Here is a 20,307-nt window from a genome sequence, read left to right as displayed (position 1 = left end):
GCTGGGCTTGAAGGTCTTTGCCACCACTGCCTCCCGGCACTGATCATCCTGTCTTACTCTGCCTGGCCTCAGGGTCTTGTTCAAGCTGGGCAGGCACTCCACCCACTGGGCCACCCAGCACTCTACCCACTGGGCCACCCAGCACTCTACCCACTGGGCCACCCAGCACTCCACCCACTGGGCCACCCAGCACTCCACCCACTGGGCCACCCAGCACTCCACCCACTGGGCCACCCAGCACTCCATCCACAGAGCCATACCTCCCTACATCAGGTTGTTCTTTTACTGTCATTTAAAAATGAAGAATAGAATAATTCACCCAAAAACTTCTTAGAAATATCTAATGCCATTAGTAAATAGACTTTGGTACTTCACCAATTAGGAATTATTTACTTTTAAATGGTCAGTATGTGGGGTTGTTTGCACCAACCTGGATATTAAAAACTAAAAGGCAAAAAGACAGATGATAAAGTACAGAAATATAGTTTGCATATATTAAAATTATTATTCTTGCTAGAAAATTTCAGCTAAAGATAGAAATTGGGATGCATAACTGATGGTAACACAACCCACACAGGTTTTATCACTACTGCTAAGAAGCACACCCGGAGGAGAGACCTTTGAACATTGAAATGCCTGGCCTTAAAGTCCAGGTGACCCTCACAGATGCAAAATGACACAAAGCACAATTCCAATTCTGAAAACAGTTAGAACCACAGACCCACACCTAACTTCTAAACATTACTGTGGACATCCACTTCCTCTCTTTCCTCTTGACCCTTAGTAACTCTGATTGACTTGTCTGTGTTCTTCCACTGGGGCCATCAGATGATGGGATGTAGCAGCCAGGGCAGTGCAGGACAGGCTGAGGGGGCTCAGCCACTCTCTGCCAAGCCCTGTGGATAACGGATGGGCTGTCAGCAGTGTGGATGACACGACCCACACTCCCCTCCACAGGCTTCTTTCCCAGTGGACAGTCTGGCCAGCTGTCTGGGCAGCAGGAGGAGTTGTTCATCTCCAAGTGAGACCTGTGGGAAAATCCTCACTGGCCCATAATTGATTCCACTCTGCCAACCCCATCGCTGGAAGCTTCAGTGAGGCAGGTTGCCGGGTGGGTGGGGAGGGCAGCCTGCTAGGGGCTGCTGGGCTGAGAGCAAAGGCCGTTAAGGCCCCCTGCAATTAACACTAATCTCAAAATTGGCCTCTGACAGCAAAGACTAGCACCTGACAGCTAATTACTTGTGTCAGACTGATGTGCACTTCATATGGAAAGGCTATTTATCAGGGACTGGGGTCACCCCTCCCCCGTTTAAATTGGTTCTTCTTAGCAGAAGACAGTGAGGAATTGTTCTGGCTTCCTTCCCAGAAGTCCTGGAAGTTCTCAGACTTCATCTCATAGAGAGGCTCCTAAGTAACCTTTGTAAGGCCTGATGCAAGGATGCTGGACTTCACCTGTGCTTAGGGCAGAGCCCAGAAGAGTGATGGAGACATGCAGTGCCCCCATCGTAGCAATGGCCGATGGAAAGTCCAGCCAAGGCATCCATCATTATGAGCCTCACCGTGGGGAGGACTCATACGTCGTTTATTTTCCAAATGGAATTATGAAAGTCAGCTGCCCTTGGTGAGTTTTCAATCTTTTCACGTTTCATGTAGCTTCTAGAACACATATATGTGACACACATGAGTATATTTCATTAAGTGGGTGGTTTGAGTCGCCTTCATAATAATAAAAGTGAGTAATGGCAGAGGGGTGGGGAGTCAGGAGGGGGAAGCTGGGGAGGAGCTGGGAGGAAGGAGCAGGGAGAAACCAGGAGGGAGTCTGGGGGAACCGGGAGGGGGAGGGAAGGGGGAAACTGAGTGGGGAGTGGGGGGGATTGAAGGGGTGGGAGGGAACTTGGAGGGGGAGCAGGGGAGAACAAGGAGGGGGTGTGTGGGATTGGGGGCGTCCATAGGACTATGGCATCCCATTGTACACTCCAGGCCACAAATACTTTGTTCTTCACATTTGTCGATTAGTGTGTGCATCCACACATGTATGTATGAATGCACATACCATGAGAACAGCAGTCAGAGGACAACGTGATGAAGTCAGTTCTCACCTTCCACCATTTTGGGTCTCAGGGATTGAACTCAGGTCATTGGGTTTGGTGGCAAGCCCCTTTACCTACTGAGCCTTCTCACTGACCCACCAAACACTCTCAGAGGACTTGTAACGTCTATGCAGGTTCTGGGCATATAAGATATGGCAAACTTATTGGTCTTGGAAACTCACATTTTGGATAATGAACTTAATATGTAAGGATGGTGCGGAGTGTTGTGTACTCTTTTGTTTTATATCTTGCCTTTTTAAAAAAATTTTATTTATGTATAAAACACTTCTGTTGCATGTACGTCTGCACACCCAAAGATCGAATCAGATTCTCTTACAGTTTTGAATCACCTGGGAGTGCTGGGAATTGAACTTGGAACCCCAAAAGAGCAGCCATCTCTCCAGGCCTCTTACGTGAAGCCCGCCATGCAGAAGCACACAAATGGAACCTAAGTTTCTATGGTACAGAGAGCAGCTACCAGACTGAGAGCCAGAAAATTACCAGGAGTCAGGCAGGCAAAGGAGAGGCTCTGTGGCAGTGGAGAGCAGGTAAGAGAAAGGAAAGGCCGTGTATCCAATGCCTGCCGTGGGGAAACTCAGCTAAGCTGAAGCCTAGCAGGAGCACGACCAGAACGAGGCTGACAAGCAAAGCATATGGTCAGCTTTCCCAAGGTTTTATCTGAAGTTTTCCATTTTATGGTTTTACTTTTTAAAATTTATTATTTATGTGTTTATTTATTTGTTTGTTTGTTTACTTTAACTAGGTCTGAATCTCACTTCTGGTATCCGTGTTCTGGTATCCGAAGAGAACGCTGAGAAACAGCAGGCCACAGTCCTGAGTCTTGGCTGGCTGAGTCCTCCAGTATTAACCTCCAGTATAACTTTTTGTTCATAAAATATCGTCTTCCCCACTCAACTCCATCTCCTCCATCCAAGCAAATCTGAATTTTCAAAGGATTCACTTGTCCGGTCTCTGTGCTTGGGGTTAGGAGAAGGGGTGAGGAAATCTGTGAGAGGGGCAGGTATCTGCACTACCATCCCAAAGCTCATGAGTTCTGAGGAGAGCCACAGACAAGAAGCAGATCTTCTGAAAACCCAGGAAGGTGGAACCTGTGGCAACTGTTACAAAAATCAGAATTTTTCCAAAAGTCAATATTTATATGAATTTTTGAACAATGTATTTATTTTTAATATCTTTTATTTATTCTTTAATGATTTCATATGAGTATACAATGTATCTTGATAGTTTTCACTCCCAACCACTCCCACTTCCACATGAAGGATGTGTTTAATAGTCAAAGGAAGTATGCCACCCAGACCTTCATGACATAGAGCCGTGGTGGTAAGACAAGAAAACAAGGCTTGTGAGTTGAGTCCTTGGAGTGTGTCTGGGGCTGAGCTCACACTTTGTGTGGTTAGCTACTCTTCTCACTGCAGTTTCCAAATACATAACAAGGAGCAGCTGAAGTGGCTGGAGAGATGGCCCAACAGGTGGGGACACTTGCTACTCTGTTACAAGAGCTGACACCTGAAGTCACCTATAAGTCAAGTTCCAGGGCCTCAAGGGCACCTGCGCACAGGTACAAAATACTTATGTCACACAGGCAGACCACTCAGTGAGAACAATAACGTATCATTTTACAAAGAACAGTGTAAAAGACTTTAACGTTTGCCTCACAGTTTGAAGTGATGGTAGTCCATCTTGGTAAAGAAAGATTGCTGCAGGAGAGTGAACTGAGACCCCTCCCTCCCTGGAACTTCACTGGAATAGTGCAGAAGTTAGACAGGAAGCAGGATAGAAGAGGGAGCCGTGAGACTTAGTGACTCGCCTCCTCTAGAGAGGCCCCACCACAAAAGCTTCCTCAGCCACTCAAAAGAGCATCACCATCACATACACAATCCTGTGAGGGACGTTCCATGTACAGACCTGAACACATGGACAGAGCTGCCACTTTCTTATAAGAAGCTGTGCAAAACCTTTTCCCTCTTTGCAAACCAAGTTACTGAGATGGTAAGGAGTTGGAGGCTGGGAAGACCACACAGTAAAAAAGACATTTACTGTGCCAGCCTGGGGTATCTGAGTTTGATCTCCAGAATCCAAAAGGTAGAAGGGAACCAGCTCCTGCAAGCTGTCCTCTGAACCCCATGCATAGGTGCTGGCACACACACACAGAGAGACACACACACAGAGACACAGACACAGACAGACACACACATACACACAAACACACAGAGATACACACAGACACACACAAACACAGACAGACACACCACACAAATCTCACACAAGCAAAGGACCACATCAGGCAGCCAGAATGTTCTGCAGCTCCTGCAGGCCACATTTGTAGGTAGTAAACTCAGTTAGCTTGTATCATCTCAGAACAGATCCATCCTCCCAGGTCTGTATTTCCAGTGTCTTGGTAGACATTCCAACACAAATGCAATTACTATTCCAATCCTTCTACTGTACCTGCCCCCAAGGAAACCAGATCCTTCCAGAAGTTTGAAAGGAAACCTTGAAAGCCTTCTCAGATTTAGTTCTCAAAGCTTGAGACACAGCTAACAAAGCAGAGAGTAGGGCAGACCACTTTGTGTGAACACAGGCCACGAGAGGGATAAACGGAAAAGAAATCAACCTTGGAAACAGATGCACCATCCTCAGCGCGTGGGCCCAGCACACACTGCTGATTGCAAATGGGCCCCGGGTGGCTGAATTATTACTGCCATCAAGCCTGGTTACTGCTCAAGGAGCGTTACTGTTTCAGTAGTCCTGCCAAGGCTCCAGGCACCAGCACAAAATAACAGTTTAAAACAAGTGATAACAGAGAACCAGGAGTCTGGCTCAGACACAAAACCAAAAGGAAAGAAAGCAACTTTACACCCTGGATCATGCCCAGAAGTCTCCTGTTCTGAAACTTTCTCAGAACAAGGAGCCCACAGCACCGCTCAAATGACCCAAGTTGGGGACTCTTGTCAAGGTGATGTCAGCAGCAGCTTCTGAGGGCAGCAGGTGCTACCGTCTCCATCTGTAACAGGTCATTAAGTTTGCCTTCTTAATCACCCACTTGACGGGCAGAAAGAGAACACTGACCAGAGTGGCCAAGCTGAGGCCTGCACTTGGCCTCCTGCTGTGGGCTGGAGGAGGACTCCCCATGTAGGCTTTTTTTAGGCACTCCAATGGAAACAGTCAGATAGTCTCTTGGCCCCAAGTGAGGTCTGTCCCACAGCTCCTGGAGGCTGTGTAACGTGAAACCAGGACTGTGACACACTCAGCTCACTCTAGCTTTAGTTAATTTGTTTAAGAATAGGAACTCTTATCACTGTATAACAGAGGCCTGGAACTCGTAGCCCAGGCTGGCCTCAAACTCAAAACAATCTGAGTGTCTCAGCCACCCAAGTGGTGGGATTACCGCAGTGAGCCACCATAATCAGCTCAGTCCACATTTGTTTTCTAAATGCTTCTTTGGCCATCACCAAGGTGCCTTGGTATTATCAAAGTCTCCCTTTACCTTGATTTCTCCATCATTCAGTGTTTTTTAACAAACAGAATAATATCTCCAATGTCAAGAGTAAAGACTATAGTTGTAGAGTTTTGCTTGGCTTTTGTGACATGAGTTTGTACCAATTCTCTTATAGATGGTGAGGTGATATGACTTTTGATTTATGTACTGTCTATACAATCTGTTCCATATATAAAGGGGTCTATTCAAGCTGAGCACGGCGGTCATGTCTGTAACCTCAGCACTTGGGGAGACAAAGGTAGTGAGTACCACTGGCTTCAGGCCAGCTTGGACTCCACAAAAGGAGACCCTATCCTACAAAACCAATAAATAATTAAGTATATAAAGTCATAAACAATACATAAAATATCCCTGCCTTGGCCTTTGGAGAGCACTTCCATTCCTGGAGTCCTGCACCAACTTTCTGCTGCACATGGAGCTTCGGGCAAAGCAGCCATGGAAAGGCCAAGGGCACGGAATTCTCTGTGCCAAGCTGGCTCCCACCACCAATATCCTTTCCCCTCCACTTACCACATATCACAAAACCATATGTATGCCCAGGACCCCAAATATTTCTGCATGAAGGGTTCCTCATACAGCCCTCTGGATTGCTGGAAATCGGCCACCACCCTCAAAGCTTCCGCTGTCCCTCGACACCATCAGAGTGTACCTCTGAGCCGAGTGACACCTGCTCTCTGCCTGTCTGGATAGCTACCACCCTGCTGTGAGATCGTTGGCATGGTGCAAGCCCCCTGAAGAACTCCCTCAACCAAATGCTAAGCAGGTGGGCACCATGGCCATGGCCCCAGGGGTCTGCTTAGAGCACTAGATTTAAAGCCACTGTCACCCAGTGTGTGACAAGAGTATTTTGGCAGTTCTAGCTACAACATCTCTTCAAATTTAATGCAGAGTTGTTTTAGAGTCAGACTGATTGTAATTTTCATTTGGCCATTTTCTCGTTTCTTTGGGGTCTATTTGGTACCCACTAACAACCTGTGTAACATTTCACCTGGGATTGCCTCGCACAAGCTGGTACAAAAGGCTAATTTACACATTTTCTTAAGCATGAAGATGGCTGTCAGATAAGGGTAACTCCAGCTTAGGTTCCAAGGGTGCTAAGCCCAACAGAGAGAGATACATTTTCCCTAATCATTATCTGGCACTGGGTGGTAAGCAAATTCATCCTCCCATCCCGGAGTTGTAGGTTGAACAGCTGTGAGCCATCAGACGGTGAATGTAGTCTTAATTTGAACTGGTGCTGGAGGTAGTGGGTACAACTCAAATTAGACATGCAGTGGGAGTTTAACCACAACATTACCAGTTCCCATTCTGACATCTGACAGCCTTTAATAATTAACTTTGTAGATGGTCAAACCTTCCCTCCCTGTTGGACCAGTCTCTGGCTATACCAGTCTCTGCACTGTGATTGCTACTGGGACTTTCAGTTGCACTAGAGACAAACCATAGGTAAAAGACCAGGCAGCTACAGGAGCCTGCACCTCTAAGGTGCCTGTCTTTCAACAGGGCTAGAAGGCCGCCCCAGCAGCTCCCATGTGCTGCCTGCAGCCTACATGTGAACCTGGGAGATTGTCCCTGGTTAAGAGGGAAAGCTGTGGTCTGAGGCTTCACTGGAGGCTTCGTGATGCTCTTGCAGAGTTCTCTGAAGTCACAGGCAAGCATGCTGCCCAAAGCCAAGCCTCGCTTTCCCTTTTGTGATGTCTTTCTCTCCCTAGAAGTCATCTCCTTCAGCATTTACCCACAGGTTACGGGTCCCAGGGACAGAGGTCTCCTAGTTGCTGACAACTGGAGAACTTTGAAAACTGAAGGGAAATAAAACTATCCCGAACTCTAAGCCCATCCTCTCTTAAAAAGACTGATGCCATCTTCAAGCTTTGAAGCTTATGGGCAGCAGTCAGCCATGCTATGGAGTCCCAGAACTGGGCTCCTCTTTCTTGGGTGAAATGATGGGTCAACTGATGACTGTCCACACGACTGTTAGTCCAGTTTGTAAATGATATCTTGATGGTGGGCACTACACACTGTAACCCTTATTCTAACCAGGAGCCAGTGACCCATTACATATATTTTAAAAGACCATTTTTAAATTTATTTATGTTAGATTGTGTGTATTTTGCCTGCATATATGTATGTGCACCATGTGTGTGCCTGTTACATCCCCTGGAACCGAGTTATAGAGGATTGTGGGTCACTATATGGGAACCGAAACCAGGTCCTCTACAACAGCTCCACGTTCTCTTAACCGCTGAGCCATGTCTCCAGTTCCAAAGTTACACTTCTTTCTATTTTTGTTTTGTTGTTGTTATTATTAAAATCAGAGTCTCATGTAGCCTATGCTGGCCCCAAACTTACTGTTGATTGCCTTTATGTCCGAATCTTCTGCCTCCAACTCCCAAGTGCTGGGTTATGTGTACATCACCATACCTGGCCTCAAGTACATTTATATTAATTTTATTTGTTTGTTTTTTTCGAGACAGGGTTTCTCTGTGTAGCCCTGGCTGTCCTGGAACTCACTCTGTAGACCAGGCTGGCCTCGAACTCAGAAGTCCGCCTGCCTCTGCCTCCCAAGTGCTGGGATTAAAGGCGTGTGCCACCACCGCCCGGCCTCTCAAGTACATTTAGAGTCAAATTTTATGTACTGTGGATATTAACAAAAACGAGCCAGATGTGGTGGTGCATGCCTTAAATCCCAGCACTTGGGGGGCAGAAGCAGGAGGATCTCTTTTTGAATTTGAGGCCAGCCTGGTTTACATATCTAGTTCCAGCACGGCCAGGGCTACATAGAGAGACCCTGTCTGAAAACAAAACAAAAGCACCCCAAAATGACTTTTGCTTTTGTTTTCTGGTAGAATTACTGAGCAAGTGAGGGATCTGGAGCTGAGTAGCTATTGCCACTCTGTGACATCACCCCACGTTGTCACACATGGCTGATGCAGTCACCATAAAGGCTGTTTTGTTTTTAGTAATCTGGATCCTCTAAAAATTCACACTAGTATACCATTATTAGAGGTTCTATGAAGCATTAAATTTGTACTTCTTTAAGATTCTAAAATTCAAACAGGATTTGTCCAGACTGGGCTGCGTTTTTCAGGTTTCTGGATTCTGGGAAGCTTAATTCCAAGCCTGAGGCTGGCCTGGAGTAGTGAACAATCAAGGCTGTCAGCCTCAGCCTGGGGTCTATCAACCCGGCATTTACACAGCACCCAGCAGAGACGGTGCCGTGGACAGATCAGTCCAGCTATGACCCCGTGAATATTCTTCTTCACAGAAGGATATGGTTTTCCAAAGCCCTCTTCTTAAGGAGGAACTAACACCAAACAGTCTCAGAAGAACCAGGAGATTAAAGGCCAATGCGGTCCAGCTTCCTGCTTGTAACTAACTAATCTCCTTAGAGATGGGTGAAGACAGAGAGGTGTCACTTTGAGGCAGGAAAGCTAGCCAGAACATAAGCAGCAGCCACCATCGGGTGGATGGAGCCCAGAGACAAGGTCAGAGGACCCGGGCCCTGCTTCTCCTGGATCTGACCCTGTGGCCCAAAGGTTCATACATCCTCCTTCTTCCCAGCTGAGCTGGCCTTCTACCCACAGGCCTCCACTCCTCAGAAAACTGTAGGACAACCTCTGACTCAAGGGGGAGCCCAGGAACGGAGGCTGGCAGAGGAGGCCAGCTCTCATCTCCAGGCTTCCTGTGGCCTCCTCCCAAAGATTGTCCTGATCAGTAGTGTTGGCCCAAGGCACCTAACACATGGATGCTCTCTGATTTCTAACCGTTTCCTCAAAATACTCACTCTGTAACAAAATGTAAATTACTTTGCTCAATTTTGTATAATAAATTCTACATTGATCTATGTAATGAAAAATATGTTGATGAGTTATAAAAGCAAATACATCATCAAAATCTAAGGAATATTATTCCACAATGACAAGCATATTTAATATTCATCTCTTCTTTACTCTCTAATTGAATTCCATTCAAATCCATAATCATGTTTCTATCTGTTACTTCTCTTAAAACAGTAAATAAGTGATTTGGATAGCAATAGTGCACAGATACCCCCCGGACAGCATGTAGCCCAAGTCTGTTCAGCCCGTGTTTGTTGGATAGCGAAAGGACGAAGAAATAAATGAATGGACAGATGAAAGAGGAAAAGCTTAACTTTTAAGATTGGTGCTAAAAAAAAAATCTAAACCAGAACCAGGTCCATTTCTTCCTAATGTGTTGACTTGAATGACTTTCCACACTCTGAGGTGTCACTAAATGACAGTCAGAACTGTTGTCAAATTGAAAGGAAACACCTGATTCCAGCTCTTTCTAAAAGGTAAACTCCTGTGACCCGGCTGCATGTTCTCGCCCTGTGCACTTGACTCTTGAGGCCCTGGGAAGCTGGCTCTGACGCAAAGGTGTGACCCGTCCTGGGGAGTCACAGACATCATGCCACTGCAGAGACGCAGTTTCTCCAGACAACCAAACTCAACAAAGAACCCAGAGAGACAGATTCCATTGCACGGGTTGATTGGGAAATCGTAAATTCTCCAAAATCCAAAACTCTTTGATCCCTGATACGATGCTGCAAGCAGATTCTGCACTAGCCCTCACGTGACAGATCACAACGCAGGCACACCAACAACAAAATCTAAAGCGCTTTCAGCCTGTGTCTTTGAGTTACACATGCAACACAGTGAATCTTCTGCTTGTATTTAGATCCTGTCCGTTTCCAATATAGCTTATTAACTGATATGTATACAAACATTCCCAAATCTGAAAATCCACTGGTTGTAGGCAGAGATGACTGGAGGCATCTCTTGACAATACTGTGTCTGGAAAGATTTCTTTGTTGGCTCAGTACCTGCTACACACACAGAAGGACCTGAATTTGGATACCCCATAGCCACAGAACAACTGAGCCTGGCTCCCAGGTCTGTAGCTTAGCACTCAGGGGACAAAGACAGGGTAACGTGCTGACAGGCTAGCCTAGCCTGGGCCTCAGTAAGAGACCCTGTCTCAAAAAGGATGATGTAAGACTCCTCATGTCAACCACATGCACCTGCATGCACATACGCGTGCGCGCGCGAACACACACACACAGAGCATACACTGCCCATGCACACACATATACACCCACTATGTGTGTGGCTGGGGGAGACCTGGCCCACTTCTACTATGGAAGTCTGCCTTGTGTTTATTCTGTTTTTATTGAAAGGCTGGGGAAAACAGCTCAGTGATAGAACATCTACCTACTATGTTCAAGGTCCCAAGTTTGATCCTGAACTGGAACAAAGGTGATGGTTAACATCACATTTAAAGTTTAGATTTGCTGTGCTCTAGAGACCAAAAAGCAAGGAAAAATAAATGTCTCTAACATAGTGGTTCTATCTGTGGATCTCAACCCACCAAAAGACACAGGGGTCACCTCAGACTATCGGAAAACACAGTTACATTACAATTCATAACAGTGGGGAAATTAACGATTATGAAGTAGCAAGAAAGATGATTTTATGGTAGGAGTCACCACAACACAAGGAACTGTACTAAAGTGTCGCTACCCACGTCCGACCCGTGGAATAAGGCAACGGCTACCGTGTCCTTCTTCAAGCAGTTTATTCAGCTATCCCTGTACATCGAGCTTCTTCTCTCTCTTCTCTCCCCTCCCCAACTCCTGCAGCCCCTCATAAGCATTGCCTTAATCCTATCAGCAGCTGCCACGAAGTCACTGGAGATTGGCCACTCTCAATCACTCGAGTGGGGTGATCGGGTAACCACACCTCTCAGCGCATACAACTCCATATATGGAGTTGTCTTTTCTCTCAAGCAATGCCTATGCCAAGCGCCACCTTGTAATGGCGAGAACAGAGCCGCTTCCCACACTAAAGTCTTACAGCATCTACAGCATCAGGAAGGTTGAGAAGCACCCCTCTAACATGGAAGCCCCTCACGTGTGCAGGCTACACTCCAACCGCCTACTTTCATTTTCTTTTCTTTTTTTCTTTCAGACATTGAAAACCATTCTTAAGTTGACTGATCGTGTAAAAGTGGCTGTTTTTGCAATAATAGGTCATCAGATGTACTGTTATTTTCTGCTTTTGTAATCAAACTTGCTTATTCTGCCCCATGACTAGGACAACTGCAAGATATATATGCTAAAATTAGATCTTGCCTACATACAGACAGAATACATGCAATCTTGTGGTTTTTGACTTTATAAACCTTGGGCTGTTATGGCCAGGGGCTGCATCTTGGGAGTTCCCTCGGCTGCAGTCCTGGTGCCATGAGTATCCAGCACCAGTATTTAATAAGGCTTCTTCTTATTAGAATTTATTCATGGTCATGGTGAATCTCTGCAAGACCCCAGACCCCTGACACAAATCAAAAACAAGCCTCGAGAGTTAGGGGGAGGTCCTTAGACTCCCCAACCCCCACTTCACTTGAATCATTTGTGAACTCCAGGAGGCAAGTGAGAGCTCAGAAGAAAATTGTTCACCCTGTTAGACACACTGAGCCAGAGTGGGCATCCGGAGTGTTCTCTCTCTCTCTCTCTCTCTCTCTCTCTCTCTCTCTCTCTCTCTCTCTCTCACACACACACACACACACACACACATCTTCTTGACATAAGCTAGGTATCTGAGAAAAGGAACTCCCAGGCAGAACATTTTCTTGAGTAACAATTGATGTGGGAGGCCCAGTTCAACACAGGCAGGCAGCGTCACCTCCGAGCAGGTGGTCCTGGCTAGTGTAAGAAGGCAGGAGGAGGAAGCCATAGGAGTTAGCCAATAAGCAGTATCCCTCCAAGGTCTCTGCATCAGTTCCTGCCTGTAGGTTCCTGCCCTGCGTGAGTTCCTGCCTCGGCTTTTCCTCCCCAAGTTGCCTTAGATCATCTTTATCACAGCAGTAGAGGCTAACTAAATAGCTGCTGCACCATTATGTTGGGAGCCGACTTTTAGCAGAAAGCGGCTAAATCATCTTTGCAGCCATCTGGAACCATATACCCTGATAAGAGATTTGGTTTTCAATAGCCTACAACAGCTGATATCCCACATATTTTGTGTTGCTGTTTACTGCCCCCAGCTGCAAGGCACACGTGGTATCCACGCCTGCAAGGCGCACGGTGCACGTGCTGTCCACGCTATAGACGCCTATCAGGCTTACATCATATCAACACCTGCAAGGCATGTGGTATTCACGCGCCTACAAGGCACATGGCAAAAGCGTATAAATACCTCAGAATTCACGTCAATAAACGAGACTTGATCAGACTTTCTGTCTTGTCTCCATTCTTCGAGTCTCTTCCCCTTTATCCCCAATCTCTCTCTCGCTAGACCCTGACCCTCGGACTGGAGCGGCAGCTTGGGCCAAGACACAGTGGCCGCCAAGCATGGAGCGGAGCAGCGCACAAAGCCGGGCAGTACGGGCCGGGACAGTTTGGCACCCGAACGTGGGGCTAGTGCGGACCCGACACCATTAATTCGATTCTATGCTCTATTCCGTCTAGATAAGAAATAGTTCCCACAAAAAAGAAAGAGAAAGAAAGAAAGAAAGAAAGAAAGAAAGAAAGAGAAAACAGTTCCCTTTTAATTCTAATACCTATTGTTCACAACTTTGAGGATTTCCACCAGTATAAACCACAGCACAATTGATGTCTGAGCACATAAACATAAGGTTAAGATGGTCCCTTAAACATGGGATTTCCGTGTGTGCGGATGTGTGTGTTACTATGTCTTATGTGTTGCTTGAGGCTTTATCTTCTCTGCTTTTGTTTGGTTGTTTTTGTTTGCTTGTTTGCTTTTTAAGACAGGGTTTCTCTGTGTAGCCCTGGCTGTCCTGGAACTTGCTCTGTAGACCAAGCTGACCTCCAACTCAGAGATCTGTCTGCCTTTGCCCGCTAAGTGCTGGGTTTAAAGGTGTGTGCCAACACCACCCAGAGGCTCTTTTTCTTCTGTCTGTTTGTTTGCTATGTGTTATTCAGTGTTTTCTCTTAATCTTAGTTAACTGTGTTATTTTTAAATGCCTTTTAAATTCCAATGAGAGAGAGAGAAAGATGTGGATCTGGGTAAGTGTGAAAGAGAAGATCTGGGAGAAGTTGGGGGAGGGGAACCATAATCAGAATACGTTTTATGAAAAAAAATCTATTTTTAATTTTAATACAAGTAAATAATACACTTTCTAGGGCTGAGAGTGTAGGTCAGTTGGTAGAGGGCTTGCCTAGTATGCACACACCCTAGGTTTGATCCCCAGTGCTGCATAAATTAGGCATGGTGGTATGTACTGAAATCTCAGCGGTAGGACAGTGGGGGCAGGAGAATCAGAAGCTTCAGCTCACATTTGGCTCCGAGTTACATTTTGTTGAAATGATCAACACCCTGACCAAAAGCGACTGAGGGAAGACAGTTTGTCATCAAGGGAAGTCAGGGCAGGAACTTGAGGCAGAAGCTGTAACTTTAATTTTTTCAAAATCTAATTTTAATGATGGTTCTTAAATGTGTTAAACTCCCTTCTAGCCCACTACCCACCAGAGGTAATGGAGAAGAAAGGATACAGCAGACGTAGACCTGTTTAGAAATGGGTCTTTGGAAGAAATTCTATCTGCATTGACAGGAAACCAGCAGTTCTTTTCTGGGAGGGCAAAAGCAACAACTCTCTGTCTATCAGAGCTTCCTTAGAAGCACGGTGACCCCAGGACCTTGTGATCTCCAGTCAGTCATTCCCTACTCCATAATGGTCTTAGTCACTGTTCTGTTGCTGTGACAAGACACCATGACCATGGCAACTCCTATAAATGAAAGTATCTAATTGGGGCTTGCAATCTTGGAGGCTTTTCATCATGGTGAGAGTATGGTGCACTCAGGCAGACATGGTGCTGGAGAAGTAGCTCAGAGTTCTACATCCAGATCCTTAGGCCACAGGAAAAGAAAGTTACTAGACTGAGCTTTTGAGCACTTAACACCCCCCGCCCCCCAGTGACACACTTCTATCAACAAGGCCACACTTCTTAATCTTTTTTATATAGTGCCACTTCCTGGTGACTAAGCAATCAGATATATGAGCCTGTGGGGACCTTTCCTATTCAAACCCCCACTGCATCTTAGTCGTTCCCTCAGTAAAATGGAGGCAATGTTATATGTATGCCTGTCAGACTCATATGGCAAGTATATGGAAAGCATAGAGATGAATGCTAGAACACAGGAGGCACTAACTATAATTATTATCTTAATACTGTATGCACTATAAAGGCTTGGACAAGAATCAACTCCAGCATGAATATACACTACCTTGTGGGGGGACATTCTGTGTGAAGGGACTGCAATTCTGAATTTTGAAACAAACGTGTAGGGTTGGAGAGACTGCTGAGCAGTTAAGTAGGTCCACTGCATCCACATACATGTGCAATATTTCCACCCACATACATAATTAAAAATAAAATAAGCCATTTTGAAAGACACAACAATAGAGGGATTGACAGATGTTTCAACAAAACAGAATAGTTCGGAAATGGACCTGAACATATAGACAGCTGATTTCCAAGATGCCAAATACATTTTAAATTTACTTCATATATGGTTATTTTTCTACTTCTTCTAGACCCCTCCTCCTCACAATCTTTCAAACTTCCTGCCCTCTTATTTTCTTTAATAGCCCACTGAGTCCAGTTGGACTCAGTCTCATATAAGCAGGGTTGTCCTCTTATCCACTGGCAACCTACCAAGGGTTGAACCCCTGAAGCAAACTGTCCCACATCTCCCTGAGCATCCATCCGCAGCCAGTAACTCCTCAGCTAGGGGTAGGACCTTGCAAGCTCCTCTCCAGTCCATGGAATGCTGACTGCTTTGATCTTGGGCAGGCTGCCACAGCTATTGTGAGTTCATAAGTACAAGGGCGCTGTTATTTCTAGAAAGCATGGCTTCACAGGAGTCCTCCCTGGCTCGTGGCTCTTCCTTCTCTTCCTCAGTGTTCCCTAAGCTGAGGACCGGGAGAAAGTCTGATATAAACGTTCCATGTAGGAGTGAGTACTCCATGGTCCTTATTCTCTGCACTGTGACCGGTCTGTAGTTACATCCATCCTTATAACAAGAAATTTCTCTGACTAAAGATGAAAGCCCTGATCTACGGGTATAAGAATAAGAACTTAGAGTCATCAAATCCAGACACTATTGTGGATACCAAGAAGTGCATGCTGACAGGAGCCTGAGTGGCTCTGCCAGAGCCTGATGAATACAGAGGCAGATGGTCACAGCCAACCATTAGACTGAGCACGGGGTCCCCAATGGAGGAGTTAGAGAAAGAACTGAAGGAGTTGAAGGGGTTTGCAACCCCATAGGAAGAACAACAATATCAACCAACCAGACTCCCCAGAGCTCCCAGGGACTATACCACCAAACAAAGAGTACACATGGAGGGACACATGGCTCCAACTGCATATGTAGAAGAAAATGGCCTTATTGGACATCGATGGGAGGAGAGGCCCTTGATCCTGTGAAGGCTCCATGCTCCAGTGTAGGAAAATTCGAGGGCAGGGAGGCAAGAGTGAGTGGGTGGGTGGGGAAATGCCCTCATAAAAGCAGGGGGAGGGAGATGGCATAAGGTGTTTTGGTAGGGGGGACCCGGAAAGGGGATAACATTTAAAATGTAAATAAAGAAAATATCCAATAAAAAAAAGAATAAGAATTTAAAAGGCAGTTTGATTGTGTATTTATCCAGCAAAATAATCCCAGCAAGTTCTCCCTGGCTAGGATTTGAAGGTTTAGGGCTCCCCAGCCATGATGTTTTAGGAGGGTTTGCAGAACACCCTGTTCTGTTTCATTCACAAATATTAATTTAAGATTGGTCACAAACCTAAATCTGAAACTAAACTCAATAAAGCATCTTGAAGAAAACGTTTATTTTTGCACAGAAGATCTGTGATGGTAAGTCGTCACTGTCAATTTGATTGGGTTTAGAATCACCTAGGACACACATCTCAGGGTTTCTCTGTGAGGGCTTTCCCAGAGTTTTGTCTGAGTGGGAACATGAATGGTACCATTCAATGGGTTTGGGCAGAAAGCCAGATTGAGTGCTGGTGTCTTAGTCACCTGTCTTGTTGCTGCAACTAGACACCTGACAAAGGGACCATAAGGATGGCTTCTCTAGGCTCACAGTTCAAGGATCCAGTCTATCAGGAGAGGCAACTGCCACTGCAGGAGCATGTGACCACTAGCCACAGAAGCAGGGAGCAGGGATGTCCTCAGCTAGCTTTCTTCTTCTTACCTTCCTGGGACCTCAGCCAGGGAAACGACAGTGCCCACATTTAGAGTGTTTTCCCACCTCAGTTGACCTAATCTAGAGAATGTGCTCAGAGGCCCTGTGATTTACACTTGTGATTCTAGATCCTGCCAAGTCGACAATCAGTACAATCAGTACAAGCAATGACTTCAAACAATCTTTTTCTAGGCTTCTTGTGAGTCAAGCTATGAGCCAATGATGAGCAGTTAAAGGAGGAGCCCTCTGAAATGCTGAACCAAACTTAACCAAACTTGCCCTCTCTTAAGTTGCTTCTGTAAGGTATTTCAGCTGTAATGGACAGAAACTTATATCTTCACAAACTTGATGTAGACAAATGTTTTTAGACTAGATTAATAAAAGAAAGAAAGAAAAGAAAAAAAGTCATCCTTCAAATTACTTATCCTCAATGAAACCAGAATATACCTGAAGTTAAATTTTTCTGTTTACTAAAAGCCACTAGTGAGAAAATGGTCAAGTCACAGAATGGGAAAAATGATTGCATATGTGACAACTGACAAAAGAATTATCTTCAGAAAAAGCAGTGAGTTTTAATTAAAGGGGGGAAATGTGACATTATAAAGGATAAGAAATTTGAATGGAGCCTGCCCAAAAGAAGAGATTTGATTGGGCAGTAAATGCATGTAAAACTGGAAGACAGCAATAGTCATTGGGGAAGTGCAAACTCAAGCCAAATAAATTCAATCTGAGAGTGGTTAAAACAAACAAAATGCTATCAACAGTGTATGTTGTGAGGAAGTAAAGTGCATAAAGCCATGCAGAATGTTGTGAGCACCTTGGAGAAGTATTTGGACTTTTAAAAATGATATTAAATGTCTACTCTATAATATCAACCTCACCTTTATCCAAGAAAAATGAAAACATTTATTTCCCAAACAAGTCTTGTGGTTGGCACTTCTCAGTCACCCCAAGTGACCCCAAGTCACCCCAAGTAGAACTCACAGAATAGACTAATGCATTCATACCATAGAGTGTTCTCAAAAGAACATCCTGATAAAGGGAAGAAGCTACACGCAAAAGGCTGCATGCTGTGTGCTTCCATAGGCAGCATGCTGTGTGTGCTTCCATTTAGATGAAATCCAAGAGGTCAGCCTAATCTGAAATGATGAGTTCTGAAAATGCATGTTCAAAGGGACTCGGGAGAACTTTCTGGAAAAAATGAAAATGTTCTAAAACATTGGCAGCTTATTTCAGATGATGTACACACAAGTTACACATGGTGTTAAAATATATCTGTTTGAGCAATTAAAATGTACATGCATTCATTTGTGTCAGACACACACCAGTCACACACACACACACACACACACACACTCAGTCTCTACTCTCATTAAAGTTTGTGGCAAAGGCTGGAGAAGTAGTTCTGTTGGTCAAGTGCCAGCCTATCATGCAAGAAGCCCTGGGTTCAGTCCTCAGCATCATATACAACTAGACAAGGCAGTGCATGCTTGTACATTCAGAACTAGGGCTGTGGAGACGGGGGTGGGGTGGGGGGGGTGGGGTGGGGGTGGGGTGGGGGATCAAGAGTTCAAGATCATTGACAGTTACTTAGCAATTCTGCAGTCTGGGATACATAAGACTCTCTCTCCCATCCACCCTTGCCCCCAAAAGATAGGAAGGAATAGGTTTCCAGGAGAATAAAGGACAGAAGGTATTACTCCATTTAGATTATTGGAGAGGTTAATTTACAGGTACAAACAGGCATGGTGCCTCACAGTCCTTCATTCCCAGCACTCTGGGGGGAGGGGAAGTGAATTTGAGGCTAACTTGATTTACATGGTGGGTTCCAGGCCAGTCAATGCTACATAATAAGACACTTTCTCAAAAACAAAACAAAACAAAAAATACTTTTGAGCTCCAATTCATTCAAATATCATGCAAGCTCAGGCAAGACTTTGGCAAAGAACCTTGTTGGTCTTTCTTCTGTCCTGCCTCAGGGGCTGGCCACAAGCTGGCAGGTGGCTGGGAACAGAGTCAGTCTTCTCTGGCAAGAGAGCCTGGGGTTAAACACTCCCTCCTCCCCTCGCCCCTCACCTCCACTGCTCATTGCCATGCAGTGTTTATCTTCCGCTGCCAACCCAGGGCAGGTTCTTGTCCACCCCACCCTCCACACTTCAGCGCTCAGTAATGTTTTCATTACTGACCCCAGAGCTGTCACAGGTTGGCTAATAAACTAGCAGACCTTCCCAACACTCATGCTGTTAATTCTGGGACCAAAATTCCTTCTCTGCTATCTTACGACATTAGCGTTCTGTATTTACATTTCGGGACAACCATGGCTTTGAATTTGTGATATCGTAATTGATAATGACATTGACTGAAAATTAAAAAAAAAAAAAAAAATCCCACTCGGCAGAGCCCATTTCTGTCTCTCTGGGACAGTGGATGAAGGCAAGTGTCCCTGGCAGTTCAGAACAACTCTGTGCTTCTCAGTGAAGGAGAAGGTAAACAAAACTTCTTTCTTTGGGACATTGTTTTTTGTTCTAAGCTGTTTTGTCTGAGTTTTCTCTTACAAATGGAATATTGTCCGTTTCCTTTCTGCTGGCAGAACGGAGCTGGAAACTGAGGGCAGGGTGGGGGTGGGGCTTCAGAAATGGACAGGAAAGGTACATGTAATAGTTCCATGTGTAAGTCTGGTACATAGAATGGGAGTCGGCCAGATAGTTCCACTGACCTCCCTCATTTGGGATGAGCTGTGTGTTTGTAGAAGACAGAGATGGTTGCCAAGGGAACAGGCCTCTCTTACAGCACTCCCAACCTGGTTGCTGTGTGCTGCCCTCAGGGAAAGCATGCCATTTGTGTGGTGACAGGGAAACAACACTCTAGCATGCAGCACAATTTGGTGTTGACACAGGAGCCATGCCATGTCATTGGGATGGTTTGAAAGAGTGGGCTCTTCCCCAGGGGAGATGAAGCCCTTTCTTCCCATCCTGGGATCCTTTGAGAATGGAGTTCTTAATACTTTAAGCCACTTGACTTCAGAACATCCTCCTCCAAACCCGTGATTCATGGCACCAGCGCAGCACCACCTTACTCCAGGATCCTGGAGGTCCTCTGTTTCACCCATGGCAGCCGCTCTCCCCTTTCCAGCCTGCGCTCTACTCTCTTGCAACACTCAGGCCTTTAACATTGCCAGGTTCTCAGCCCCCTTTTCCTCCCTGCAGCCTCAGCTGAAAGACTGGCTTCCTCTGGAAGTGTTTACCATCCCCCTTACTAGATTCCCCACGTTTGTCACATCTGTGTCCACACAGCATTGTTCTGCATTCCCTTAGTAGTAGCCCCATATCTGGCCTCCATGAAGATGGGAATCATACATCTGCTTAGTTGCATACCTAATATAACCTCTTTAGCAGGGTACCCACCCCCACACACACACCATACGTGCACAATACCTGCTCTTTGGGTTCAGTCATTTAGAGGACACTGTGAAGC

General features: G+C 45.6%; 1 long non-coding RNA gene across 6 annotated transcripts in view; it reads right to left on the bottom strand.

The window, feature by feature from the left end:
* LOC143434039 (uncharacterized) overlaps positions 1-20,307 on the bottom strand; it is a 39,742-nt gene that overhangs the window by 3,340 nt on the left and 16,095 nt on the right. The window contains exon 2 of one of the 6 annotated variants that reach the window (XR_013103193.1): positions 1,453-1,656. The exons of the other annotated variants lie outside the window; for them this stretch is intronic. This is a non-coding gene — a long non-coding RNA (uncharacterized LOC143434039). The remainder of the gene's footprint in view (positions 1-1,452; positions 1,657-20,307) is intronic. 6 annotated transcript variants of the gene reach the window in all.

Source organism: Arvicanthis niloticus, chromosome 13 (genome assembly GCF_011762505.2).
Source record: "Arvicanthis niloticus isolate mArvNil1 chromosome 13, mArvNil1.pat.X, whole genome shotgun sequence".
Classification (NCBI taxonomy): Eukaryota; Metazoa; Chordata; class Mammalia; order Rodentia; family Muridae; genus Arvicanthis; species Arvicanthis niloticus.
The sequence above is the reverse complement of the archived record's forward strand: the minus strand, read 5'-3'. Positions and strand labels throughout refer to the sequence as shown.